Source organism: Falco punctatus (genome assembly GCF_963210335.1).
Source record: "Falco punctatus genome assembly, chromosome: 5".
Classification (NCBI taxonomy): domain Eukaryota; kingdom Metazoa; phylum Chordata; class Aves; order Falconiformes; family Falconidae; genus Falco; species Falco punctatus.
This window is the reverse complement of record NC_137584.1, coordinates 82,513,944-82,526,305: the sequence shown is the minus strand read 5'-3', so window position 1 is coordinate 82,526,305 and position 12,362 is coordinate 82,513,944. Positions and strand designations below refer to the sequence as shown.

The 12,362-nt window shown below is 47.1% G+C and overlaps 1 long non-coding RNA gene across 1 annotated transcript in view; it reads left to right on the top strand.

The window, feature by feature from the left end:
• Nucleotides 1-7,952, top strand: part of LOC308064437 — a 54,802-nt gene extending 46,850 nt beyond the window's left edge. The window contains exon 3 of the long non-coding RNA XR_013928379.1: nt 1,339-7,952. This is a non-coding gene — a long non-coding RNA (uncharacterized lncRNA). The remainder of the gene's footprint in view (nt 1-1,338) is intronic.
• The last annotated feature ends 4,410 nt before the right edge of the window (nt 7,953-12,362 follow it).

Sequence of the window (12,362 nt, the reverse complement as noted above, 5' to 3'; positions counted from 1 at the left end):
GGTGCCTGAGGGCCCCCCTATTTATATTTTTATAAGCTACTTGGTCTCCTTTGAGTCTCAGGCTATATCCCCATTGCCAACATCAGAGCTACCTTGAAGTGAGGTAGCGTCCCGTGGAGATACCTGAGCTAGTCTGAAGTTTAGCTGCTAGAAGTACTTTACCCACAGCAGTACATTTGTCAGAGCTTTATACCTGCCTGCTGCCATACCTTATCCTGTGCCAAGTCCTGTTTAAAGCTGTCTCTAGCTCACACTCAGGACTGTCTGTGCAGCAACGGCTTTTTCCACAACCCTGGCTTCTCTGCAGCTGCCCCGCTGAGACTCAAGGACCTCAATGCCAGGTGAGGGTAGAGCGTGGGGTTTGAGAGCTGGAGTCATGTCAGTGCTTTTAGAAACTTTTTGTAGGGCTGAACCCGCGTTTGCTATTAGCGCTGCTAAATGCTTTCCTGTTTTTCTCTGTCCCCTTGAACTCACACTGCAGCCCTAACTGAATATCATGTTTTGTATTTAATGACAGAGCAAAGGTGCCAAAATATTTCAGTAGCTCCCCTAGGAACATCTACAACTTCTTTAGCTAGTATTTTCACAGCTGGTCATAACTTTATTTTATTTTTGAATGTATTTTTTAATAGTAGCGAATCTGGGATCCTGAAGGAGAACAACGGCTAATTTCCCTTGTATCAGGATTTAGAAGTTACAGAAAGCAACTCTAGTGCCTTTGAATAAATGCCCAGGAACAGAGCTAAGGAGTTTGTCAGATGAAAGACAAAGGTGCTGAGCTCCAGACAGAGCTTAGACCAGCCTTCAGGCTTAGGATAAAGTTTGTGTTTGGAGCCACCAGGATCAAAATGTATAGACAACCCAAATGATGGAGCTGCTGCTGCTGCTGAGGTTCCTGCTGCCATGTGGCAGGAGAGCCATCTGACCACCACCTCCAGTGTGGTTTCTGTCGTCTTTGATAAGATGGGGAGAGTAAAATCTCACACCTCTAATGTGATACCAAGGTCTAGGAACAGGAACTAGGTCTGGGAATTTGAACTTCCACCCAGCAAAAGTGCTGCAGACCCTTAATTACTGCTCAGATTTATTACCTGCCAGCTATGCTTAGTTGGTCTAACAAAGAAAATAAGCCAAAGGCATTTAATCGTTGTATCGACCTATCACTCATAATCTCTGTGCTGCACCTCTTTACTCCATATACTGAGCTAGCAAAGTATTAAAAAACAAAAAAAAAAACATGCTGCAAAGCTTCCAATTTCATTTAACCACTAACAAATCTATTAAAACCAAAGAAGTTTTAGGCTGAGCTCTTTACCCAAATGTTTTTTTCCCCTACAGTGGCATAGTCTTCAACTCCTGCTGGTGTGGAGTCTGTAGCTTGCATGCAGAATTGCAGCACCCGGTACCAATTCTGAGTGTGGCTCCCACCCACCCGTGACAGCTGCACCCTGTTTCTTGAGGGCAAGATGCAGGGGTGGGGGGGAGGCAGGTCTGCAGCCAAGATTTGAACAAATGTGCAAGTGGCATTTGTGGGCTGAGAAGCAAAGAAGTACGTCAGCCCGCATGTTTCCTCAGGATGTTCCATCTCATGAGTGGTGTCTTCTGCTGGTGGCACAGGCAGGCTGCAAAGCAGCACTGGCTGTATCTGCTCCTGGAGAAGCCCATGGTGGTCTACCTTCTGGGGGAGCCGGAGCTGCCAGGTGAAGGATGCGGGTAGCGGAGGACAGTGTGACGCGTCGCTTCCTGGAGGCAGAAGACACAGCTTCCCAAAGACATTGCTTACCAGACGCCATATCTGTAGGTGGACCCATGCCAGCGTGCTCAAGCACCAATTAGATCTGACTGTGAGATTGTCTGTCTCTCAGGGGAAATGGTGAGGTGGGGTAGGATTTGGGGTTCCTGTTGGGGCTCATTCCTGACACAGGCCCCCATCTCCGGTGGGCTGTTACGGTGCTCCCCTGGGAGCAGAAGGCCCAATACCCCTCTTGCTTGCACTGGGACCACGAGCTCATAATTCCCTCAGATGCAGTGGGGTTTCTTCCGATGTGCCTCTAGGTGGGAAGGGAATATGGCTTATCACTTTTTTCACATTCCCATGGACCTGCTCTGTCAAACTCAGCAGGGAGCTTTGCTGTTAATTGCAACTCAAGCGGACACATTGCTGAGGGCGATAAAATCCAACAGGAATCTTTAAAACTCCCCAGATTACCTCCATTGCTGCAGTTAATTTTTTGTCCACGACTTCCCTACGAAACCAGATACAACTAAAACATGCAATTCAAGAAGGCTCAGTGACTTGACCTAAGTGCTAAGGTATTGCGTGATCTGCCTGCCAGATACCACAGACCCTGCTGTTACAGGCAGGTAATTAGGTCACCACTTGTGAACTTTCGACACACGCAGCCTTATGGCCTGATAGCACGGATGCCCTCAAGCAAGTAGATTCACCTATCATCATGAATCTAATGAGCGATGAGCTCCAAACAGTCATTTAGAATAAGATGGCTTCAGCCCTCTGTATTTTAGTCCTACCTGAAGGCACAGAGCTTGTCTGTGTGGGTGTCTTGCTGGAGATGCCCAAGAGAGCTGAAGGAGCTGCTGTGCTGGTGCAGTACTGTGCAGAGACACTCGCGGGGATGTGCAGTGCCTGCCGTGGGATGCTCCACAGGGGAGAACAGTGTGCTTTAGCACTGTAACACCATGCCAGGAGGTGTGTATCTCTGTGCCACAGCAAGGCCTCTGCGATGGAGGAGTCTGGCTAAGGACTGCGCATGGTGCTGCTGTGGTTCCTGGTGGGTGGGAGTCGGGAGGTGTCCTAAAATTGTCTCCTATCATTTCTAATAAGTGGAAAATACAGGGGCTCTGGTCAACTCCCCTCCCCCTCTCCTTGCTGTGTTCGTGTATTCTGTGTATTTTTTCCTCATACTCCATCCCAAGACACTTTCCCATCAGCTCATGCTGTTATGTCACTCTCCAGTGGGTGAACTCAGTACAACCAGGAAAACTGAAGGAAAATGAGATGCAGATGTGGTGACTGCATTAATATTCCCCTTCAATGCAGTTGCTGTTGGAGAGCTCAGACCGTTACTTTGACTTTGCTTCTCTGCAGAGCACACTTACATCAAAGTCTCAATCTTATTTGCCTTCTGGTTCAGCCCGCCTGCCCCGATGGAACCGCTTGTTCAATGCAATTGCATCCTTCCCGGTCCCCCTCCACGGGTGCAGGACATCTGCTGGAGACCACAGGGGACACTGGAACCTAAGAGGGACCTGGGTCTGCTGTTCAGTTATGGCATGTCTGAGTGGTGCTTATTTGCGTATTTTTAGAAAACCCAGCTAAAAGAATAGGAGAAAAGTAAAAAAAGCTTTTTCTCCATAAACTAATACTGACCTCAAAGCTCCTGTGGTGGAAAAACTGCTATGTGATGCAATGCCAGTAAAATAGAAGCAACTGTAACTTCACAGAAAAAGCAGTGATATTCTGATTAATTGCTGTGTTTTCTGAGGTTTCAGTAAAAATGGCTGCTGATTATTTCTGAAACTTACGATGACTGTCTTAGTGCATAACCCCTTATTAACATCAATTTGGCGAACAGAATAGGAAATATATTATGCAATATTCCGCTTGTAGGGCCAAGTTCTGTCATCTATCTGCTTGCAAAGCCTCTGTTGACTGCCTTGGGATTTCTCCTTGAAGAATGATGGCAGGACATGATCCAGACCCAATATAAGTGTAACATATGAACCAGTATATCTTCAGATGGAGAAAACGTGTGTGGAATTTCCCTGCGCTATCATATGCATACTTCATAGGCAACCGCATCCACAGTTATTGAAAAGAAGCACAGACGTCTGTGGTTAGACATCAATGACTATTGTGGGAGGGAAAAGAGGGAAACTGGAAGGCTTAGAATTTGTGCTTGATTGGTTTACTGAGAAATACAAGGCGAGAGAAATGAAAACAGTTTAGGATGGAACCGTAAGCAGGGGAAATTGGCATTGCTGGCAACACTGATGAAATATAATGTCCTTGCCAGAAGAGTATAAATAATGGGTTTCCTGATAGAAAATGTTGATGAGGCCAGTAGGGGGGAGAGTCTGAGGAAAATGTATGCATGTGGAAACTGAGTTTTATTTTGGCGGTGACGGAAAATAGCCATGAAGCCTGGAGCTTGTAAACCTGAGAATCCTGAAATTAATAATTTTCAGAGTTAACTGTTGGGGAGTGACAGCCCCATGAGGACCATTTGCTTTTCAGGTCTAGCATATCCGTGCCTATTTTAAGTTCTCAGACTCCCTGCTGGCTGTATAATATCTTGTGAAGCAGTAGTTAGCCGAGATAGCAGCCTTCATTTCACCAGCAGCCGTGGAGGCTGCAGGAAGTGCTGGTGGCAACGGGAGGTTTGATGACCAGCTCTGCTTTGGGGAGGTTTTATATGGCACACATCTCTGCACTCCCTGATTGATGCCTGCCTTGGGTGTGTTGCATACCACCGCTCTGTCCTGTGCTATTTTTTCCCCAGTCCTCTCTCCACAGGGAGGAACGTGTACCATGTAGTGCTATGTTTCGGTAGAGTTTCTTGCTCAAGCCTACACCATGGGAGACACTGAAGCTCTGGAGGGCTCGTGTCCAAACCCCTGCTCAGAGCAAGGCTAGTCCACAGGGAGATCGGGACTTTCAGGGCCTTGCTCAGGCACATCCTGCATATCTCCAAGGATGGAGATTTCACAACTTCCCTGGGCTGTAGGCCTGCTTCATCAAGTAGGATGATCCTTCTTTGTAACTTTAAATGATTGGTACTGATCCAGGTTTTAGGCCTTTACAACAGAGGATGCTATTCATTGCTTTTGGGGCAGGTTTGGGCTGCTTGAGTAGAAGCAGATGAAGGAAGATTTTCTTGGCCTGACAGCAAACCTCAGTATCAGCCCCAAGAAACTTGATCTAAAGAGGTTTCCACAAAGGCGAGCCTTAGGCTACCTGGCAGAGAGAAACAGGCTGCTGTGGGGAATAGTTCAGAGCACCTCTGTGAAGCTTCTCTTTTGAAATGCCCTCATGAAGTGCTGGTCTATCTTCATTGATAATGGCAGGCATGTAGGAAGATTAGCTTCCCTTCTGCTTCCCATGTGCATCCTCTGTGCCTGAGCTTTTCTACCATTAAGCCTGAAATTTGCACCCTTTTTTCTTCATCCAGACAGAAAACTAAAGAGATCTGGAAAATCAATGGGGAGAGAGGTGCTGCAGAAAGGCAGTGATTCAACTGCTTGGATTTGTATATGGTAAATGATAATGCTGGTGATTCAGCAGCCCTTCAGCTCCTCGCCCTGTGCATAGGTTGTGACTGTCCTTCCACAGACTTGGGAATTTGTTGAGATAGAACAGTATTTGTGATCAACCACTGTTATTCATCGCCCAGGAGCTGGAAAGTCTCGGTCTTATAAGGGATCTCCTGGCCAAAGTCCCAAACCAAATCTGCTGCCTTTACACCTGGTGACTTTTCTCTACAAATACAAACATTTTGGTGGTTAAGATCTCAGAACAGTCCATCAAATGCATGCACACATGTCAAAGGAAAAGCAGACATGATCAGTTAAAAGACTTGCTACACGATGCCTCTGATCCCCACATAGTCAGACCTTGGTGGGTAGCAGAGGAGAAGTGTTCTAGGTGGGAAGGCTTCTAAACCCGCTTCCTTGGCACCAGTAGCCTGCACAGTCAGGCAGCAATGACAGTAGATAGGGAAAGACAAAAAATCAGCCATTGTCTGGACCAAACATGACTCCATCACTTCTTCAGCCCATCAAGAAAAAGGAATACCAGTATCTTCCCCAGCACTTTTCTTTCACATGCAAGCATGATGCTCTGCTTGGGGATTGTCATCGGCTGGGGATCCACATGGTGCAGCGATCCCAGTGCTGCGCTGCCCAGCTGTGAATCAGGCCCCTCCATCCTGGGCAAGCTCCTGGCTGGGAGAGTGTTGCAGAGGTGTTTGCTGCATCTGCTTTCAACTTCATATGTGCTTAGTTTTTCTGGCAGATAGGGCTGAACCTCCTAACTATTCATTTTGGTGGAAAAAAGTAATTTGCATGCAATGGCAAGACACTGCCACAGGACGTTTCATTTTGCGTGCAACTCTTGCTGTGGTCCTTTGCTCCATGTTGGGACTTGATGTAATGAAAAATTGCAAGGTGCTGCCACTTTATTGGAAAATATTGCAGGTCTCATGAAGTTAGTGGGGTTCAGGTCACTCCTAAAAATCCACGCATGCCTACAGGTTGCAGGGTGGCTGGTAAGCCCCTCTCAGACTGCCGATGCAGCCATGTCCCCCTTGGTACAGTGCTTCCCTTCTGCTGAACTTGTAGCTTGCCTTCCCGAGAAAACCAGGCTTGTGGGGTCTTGCTTCACACGTGTGTGAAAGAAAGTCCCTAACAAACATCTTTCAACATTTGGCAGATTTCAATCAAATTTGTCAGTAGGGTGGAGATCTCAGCAACTTTATGTTCTCACAAGTTTTGTGAAAATAAACAGCCAGGTAAAGAGGAGACAAGTCCTCATTGATATTCCTACTGTGGAAAAGGCTAAAGCAGGAGCTTGTATCTCATTACAGCATCTGGATGGGAGACACAAAGCTCCAGGGTTTTCCCTGGCTATGGAGCTATTTGTGTATTTCCCCATCCCAAGTCAGGGTGAAGCACTGCGCAGTGAGAGGTGGAGCTGGGGCTGGTTTCCCATCTGCAGTGAAGATGGCAGCGCTGTTAGTGCCACACTTAGAGCTCAGACAAGAGGTGGCCTCTTTCCAGGTCCCTCTGGATCTCTTCTCCATCCACTGTGGCAAAAGCTGGTTCATGGAGTGTGTGCATGTCTCCCTGCTGGCTGCTGGCAAACAAGGACCTTTTTTTTTAAAAAAAAAAAAACTGGAGTCAACTGTCTCTGGCCTCCTGTCTGCAGAATCTCTTTTATGAAGTAAATGTTTATGCTTTCAGACTCCCTCTAGGCCTGTATAATCATTCAGCACATGGCTGCAGGATAAATCTGTTCTTGCAGTTAGCAAAGGAGTAAATGCATTCTCCAAAATCCTCAGCGAAACCACGAGAATTGGAGGGACACCAAACCAAAACATTCCTCTCATTTAGGCTGTTAGAGCTGCTGGGAAACTGGATATTTTGCAAAGGAACTGTTTCCCCCCCCCCCTTTCTCTGCTTTTTTTTTTTTTTTCCTTGAAGTCTGCAGCAATGGAATGAGTGAATTATTTCCTGGGGCAGCTGCTGTGTAACATCCAATACTTTATTCTTTGAGCTCATAAAAATAAGCACATCATGAAGAAGAAAGTGGCAAGTTGCTCAGCGTTCCAGAGGATCGGGAGACTCCAGAGATTTCATGTTTGTTTTCTTGGCATGTGCTAGATATGTCCATCTTTTTTGTTTCAGCTTCTGCAGGCACCACCTGCCCCTTATTCTTCAAAAATAGATGAAGTAAATCTGAGACACAGGGCCTCGAGGGAGTGCCTAGGGAAGGAGCAGAATAGAAAACAGTAGGAAGAGAGAGAGGCTTATATCTCTTGTCAAGGGATGGAGCTGATAAATGTAAGAAAGCCTTAAATGTCTGAACAGTTGGTAAAAACTGTCAGCCATTGTACCTTACTCATGATACATACCTCTACAGGCAGATTTCCATCCACAGGTTAAAAGAGCAGGCTTTATATACATTTATGGCCTCAGTCCCTCTTACAGCCCCATTCCTCTCCGAGCCGTGCAAGGCATCGTGGTCCCACAGCAGCCGCCAAAGCTTAGGGCAACCAACTGACTCTGCAAAATTGCTCTGCTCACTTGCAGGATCCCTGATGCAAGCTGTTGGTGTGGAAAACACAGTTTCTTCCCCCTGGAAATGGAGGTCAAGCAGGCACTAGCTCAGGGTCTTTGCCAGGGGATCTGAAAGATCCAAACTCACTGGGAAGGGGAAATCTCACTCTCGCTTCTGCCAGCAAGGCAGGCTGGAGGGAAGGAGAAGGTGTAATCAGCAGACTGGGGAGATCGGTTAAGATGCATTGAAAAAGGAAAGCGAGAGATGTGTGAATTGTGCCTCCTCGGCTCTGCAGCACATCAAAGTCAGCATGGCATGAACTAGGGCTTCCTTTTGTCAGGGGCATGCTTCACCACAGGTTTCCTATCATAAATGGTATCGCAACGTGCCCATCCTAACAAATAGCAGAGGAAAGAGCAAAGCGATGCATTGGATTTGAGGGTCACTTTTAAGGGTTCACACCTAAGAGGCACCCGTCTGGAGGGGGCTGCCTGGGGGCCAGCACCAGTGGGGTCCCACGCCACAGTGCTTCAGGGGAGGGCTGTGGGCAGGGGACCGACATGCAGTGCTCACCCAGGGCAGCATCCTTCACCTCCTCCCCTCCGGCTTTGCAAACAGCCGCAGCATCAGCTGAGGGAAAGCTGTGCAGCTTGTGAAAGTCCACATGGCTATGCTGATTCACATCCTCTGAAGATGTGGCCTGTCCTCGCTGCCTTTCTAGCTGGTATCCAGATCAATGTTATCTTAGGGACTTTGGACACCCACACGCAGGAAGCAGCTACATGCTGCACCTTATTGCACGTCAGAGGAGCACTTGCAGTCTATATTTCTCCTTGAAATATTGAAATATCCACTGTTTCATGCATCTAATGCAAAAAAATCTTTCCCTCCTGCTTCATCTTGGAGGTAGGTGTGGCAGAACACATGCTTGGGACCTTCTTTTGGCAGTTGAAGAGGGAACAAAATACCCACAGATCTTTTTCATCCATCCTGTGCTGATTTAAAGACCCCTGATACACCCTGATATCACTGCGACTTTTTGGGTATAGAGAAAGATGATTGTGAGACCCCATCAGCGTGCAGGGCAGCAGCATGGTGCGCATTACACTGAATTCCTGCAGTGTATGTATGATTTGTGACCCCCGCACTTGATCTCTCTGCTCCTCATCTTCCCATCTGTGAAATGAGACATCTCTTTGCCTTTGGGGAAGGCTCGGAGGTACGTGGAGGAGCAGTGCTTTCTTCATTTGTAAGTAGGCTGACTTCTGGGTTTCCTGGTGTCAAATGGTATTTAGTATTCAGTATTGTCCTAGTTATCTGTGGAGGCTGGGAAGAGTGAGAAGGACATTATTTGAGGTGAAAGCAATCCTGTCTATGGCCTTCTGAGGTCATGTCTCAGAGCACATTAAGAAAATGTGCAGACAGAAACTTCCTGGCCAGTATATTTGCTTCCTTATAACAATATATGTGAAGTGTTTTGAAGAAGCAAAATACGGAAATGACAAAAGTGATTAAATCAATAAATTAGTATCACATTAATAAAAAATCACTTCATCTGCAGAATGAAAGTTTAGACAAACATTAAATAGGAAAGAAGGTTTCCTGGGAGGAAAGCAGTGCTGGAATTAACTGTAACCAGATGAAATGTACCATTATCTTTCTGAACAATGCCCATATATCTCCCACAATAGTCCAAAGTGCTGCCACTTATTGTAATGCTAGCACAATTGTTGGGGACTCTGCTTTGGCAAGCTATAGGCTTTTTTTAATTATAAAAGGGAAAATTCTTATATTATGGGAGGGGTATGCAATGAGGCATACACATTTTTTAAATTAAGAACGTCCTTTCTTCTCCTCATGTGGGAGGAACTCAAGAAGACATATGTGGAAAATTTCTGTTTCTATGCAAAGTCCTGATAAGCCATGTAGAGGAATCCAAAATGTCCCAGTGCCTCACCGCAGGTCTGCCATCTTTACTGCACAACCCTGGACAAGTCACCGTCACTGTCCTTTTATCCCCTCTGCATAAGGGATAAGCTATCCTGAAGCAGATGCTTGACAGCATGTTAAAAGCAGGATCCAGAATTGACTACAATGTGGAAAGTATCATGTTATTACAAGCAGATGACCTCCTTCAGGACAGAAGCATTACAGTGGTCCTTGTAATGAAGAGGAGATGAAATCCTTACCGAGAACACTGTCAGTGAATTGGCATGGGCAGCTGTCAATGGAGGCTGGTTTGGGGATAAAGCCTACGGGTTCAGCATCCTGGAGGGTTTCCTAACCACGATTTGAGCCTCCCTGTGCTATTCAGTCATCCTCCACAAGTAGTCCCATGGACACCGCTACTGCTCCTGGAGCACAGTACCGCTCCAGATGTGCTGCGTGGTAAGAGTCCCATCCTAAATCAATCTTCAAAATACGGATAATATGCCAGAGACCTTTACTGCATTCACTAAAAGTAATAGTTTTCAAATGCTTCCATAAAGTGGCACAGCTGGAGTTCGAAAAGGCATTTTATGGCTTTGTGTTTTGCTTTATAAGTAAAGAGCAGAAAGGGATACAAGATCTGTATGGTCGTGTTTGTAAGAGTGGAGAGACCTGGGTGTGTAGACTGAAATCTTGTGTGGAAGTGTGTGAAGCAAACCAAGTGTATCCTTGGGAATTAAAATAACCCGTGACCTTTCCCTAATGAGCTGTGTGAAAGGTTGGTAGTGATGGCCAATAGACTGCACTTGTCATAACAGCGTCTCATGCGCTGTTTCACAGCGGGATTCACAGGAGGAGCTCACTAGTCCTGATTTCTCCATCCATTTCCAGCGTAGCATCCATTCTGCGCCGCGTCCTTTAATCACACCCATCCTCACAGCTACAAATTGCTTTATGTGATATCCGAACGCTCATGGTATCCCCAGACTCATTTTCTTTCAGTGTGTAGTGTGTCCCATCTGGTTTCCTTCCCCCCTGGCCCTGCATTTCACATGGTTACCTGGAGATTTACAGTCCCAGGGCTACATACGGAGGTGCACGTGCCATCACGAGCCTTCTGTGCATGCAGCAGTTCGCTCTGCACTGCTGGGGGGCTGGAGCCTTACAAAAAGTTGTGTGGTTGCCCACCAGCTTGCAACAGTAAGGGAACACCGCAAAGCCTGTCCCCATGCATAGCTTAGACATGAGTATGTGACCCACTTCTATGTGTCAAGAAAATCACCTCCAATATTTCAGGCAAGTGTAAGTGAAGGAAATCTATGCAGTCCTTATGAGGCTAATATGCTGGCACAGCATCATTAATAACACACTTTTTACCTAAACTCCCAATGTGTACTTCATTTTCATTCTTGGTAATGTTTTTTTGTCTCTCCTCTCCTCTCCACAGTGGTAGTATTTCATAACTATGAGAATGGTAATAACTGTGGGGCCTCTAGCTTTATAGTAAATGCTTTCCTCAGTGGGGAAATGCCCTCTGGTTCCACGAAGAGCTTGCATACCACACTGAAAAGCAAAACAAACAGTCGTCAGAGCTTCCTGCAGAAATTTGGAAACTTGGGTTCTTTTTTTTTTTTTTTTTTTTTTTGTATGTGTGTGTGTTTCTTTTTAAAGACTGATGGGGCTTAGCAGGGAGGACAATGACCAGTGTGAGGGATTTTTGCTGTTTGCTCAGTGTGCCTGTGGAAGGGTGTGAGAAGAGGAAGAGCCATCGGGCATAAGCACCGAGCGTGAACTTGACCTGTGCCTCTGGAGGTGGATCATATGCCTGTGGTGGGAGGCGAGTGGGATGGCCACGCTGGCTCTGCTGGCCGCAGCAGTGATCAGCTGGCTTTAAGCGAGCTAAGCAAGTCGATGTGTTGGAGGAAAGGCATCTCTTTTGCTATGTAAGGGGCTGTAATCCATCCTTGTGCCTCTTTATTGTGCTTCTGAATGCTTATTAAGTACATCTGCATCGGTGGCACCTAGAAGCCCCCAGTTCAGAGGGGTCGTCTTCTGTCAGGTGAGTCAGAGGCACCATGCTGCCCCGTGCATGCTGCCATGTTCACCCTCAGGCTGTGGCACTTCCCTACCTCCCCGTGACACCCAAATGTGTGTTGTCCCTCCTGGGACCCTGGGTCTGGCGAGGAAGGTGCCTGTGCCCAGAATGCCCCGCTGGGGCTGGCTCCTGCTGGCCTCCGCAGATGCTGGAGGCTGCCTGCCTCTCTGCTGGTGGGACCACAGTACGCTGTGACAAACACGGGAAGGTATCTAACAAAGCAGGGCTTATCAGAGAATCAAAGTGAATACATACAGAAAATATGGCTTGCCCTAAGTTGCCTGAATCCCAGCCTTTGATGTGAGAGTCTCCCTGGTGCCCTTGGAAGAGTCTTGGGCCGTGGGTTCTCAGCCTGGTGCCCACAGTTCAGCCCCTGGTGCCACCAAGGCCCAGCTCCTTGGTGGCTATGCACCCCCCCGGCTGTCCTCTTGGAGCTCCCTCCACGAACCAGCCGTGTTTAGCCAACGTAACCCTGGTGTTCCTGCTCACCCAAATTATAGGATTTCAGTATTTGAGCAGGGGCTGTGTCTAGACAGTCAA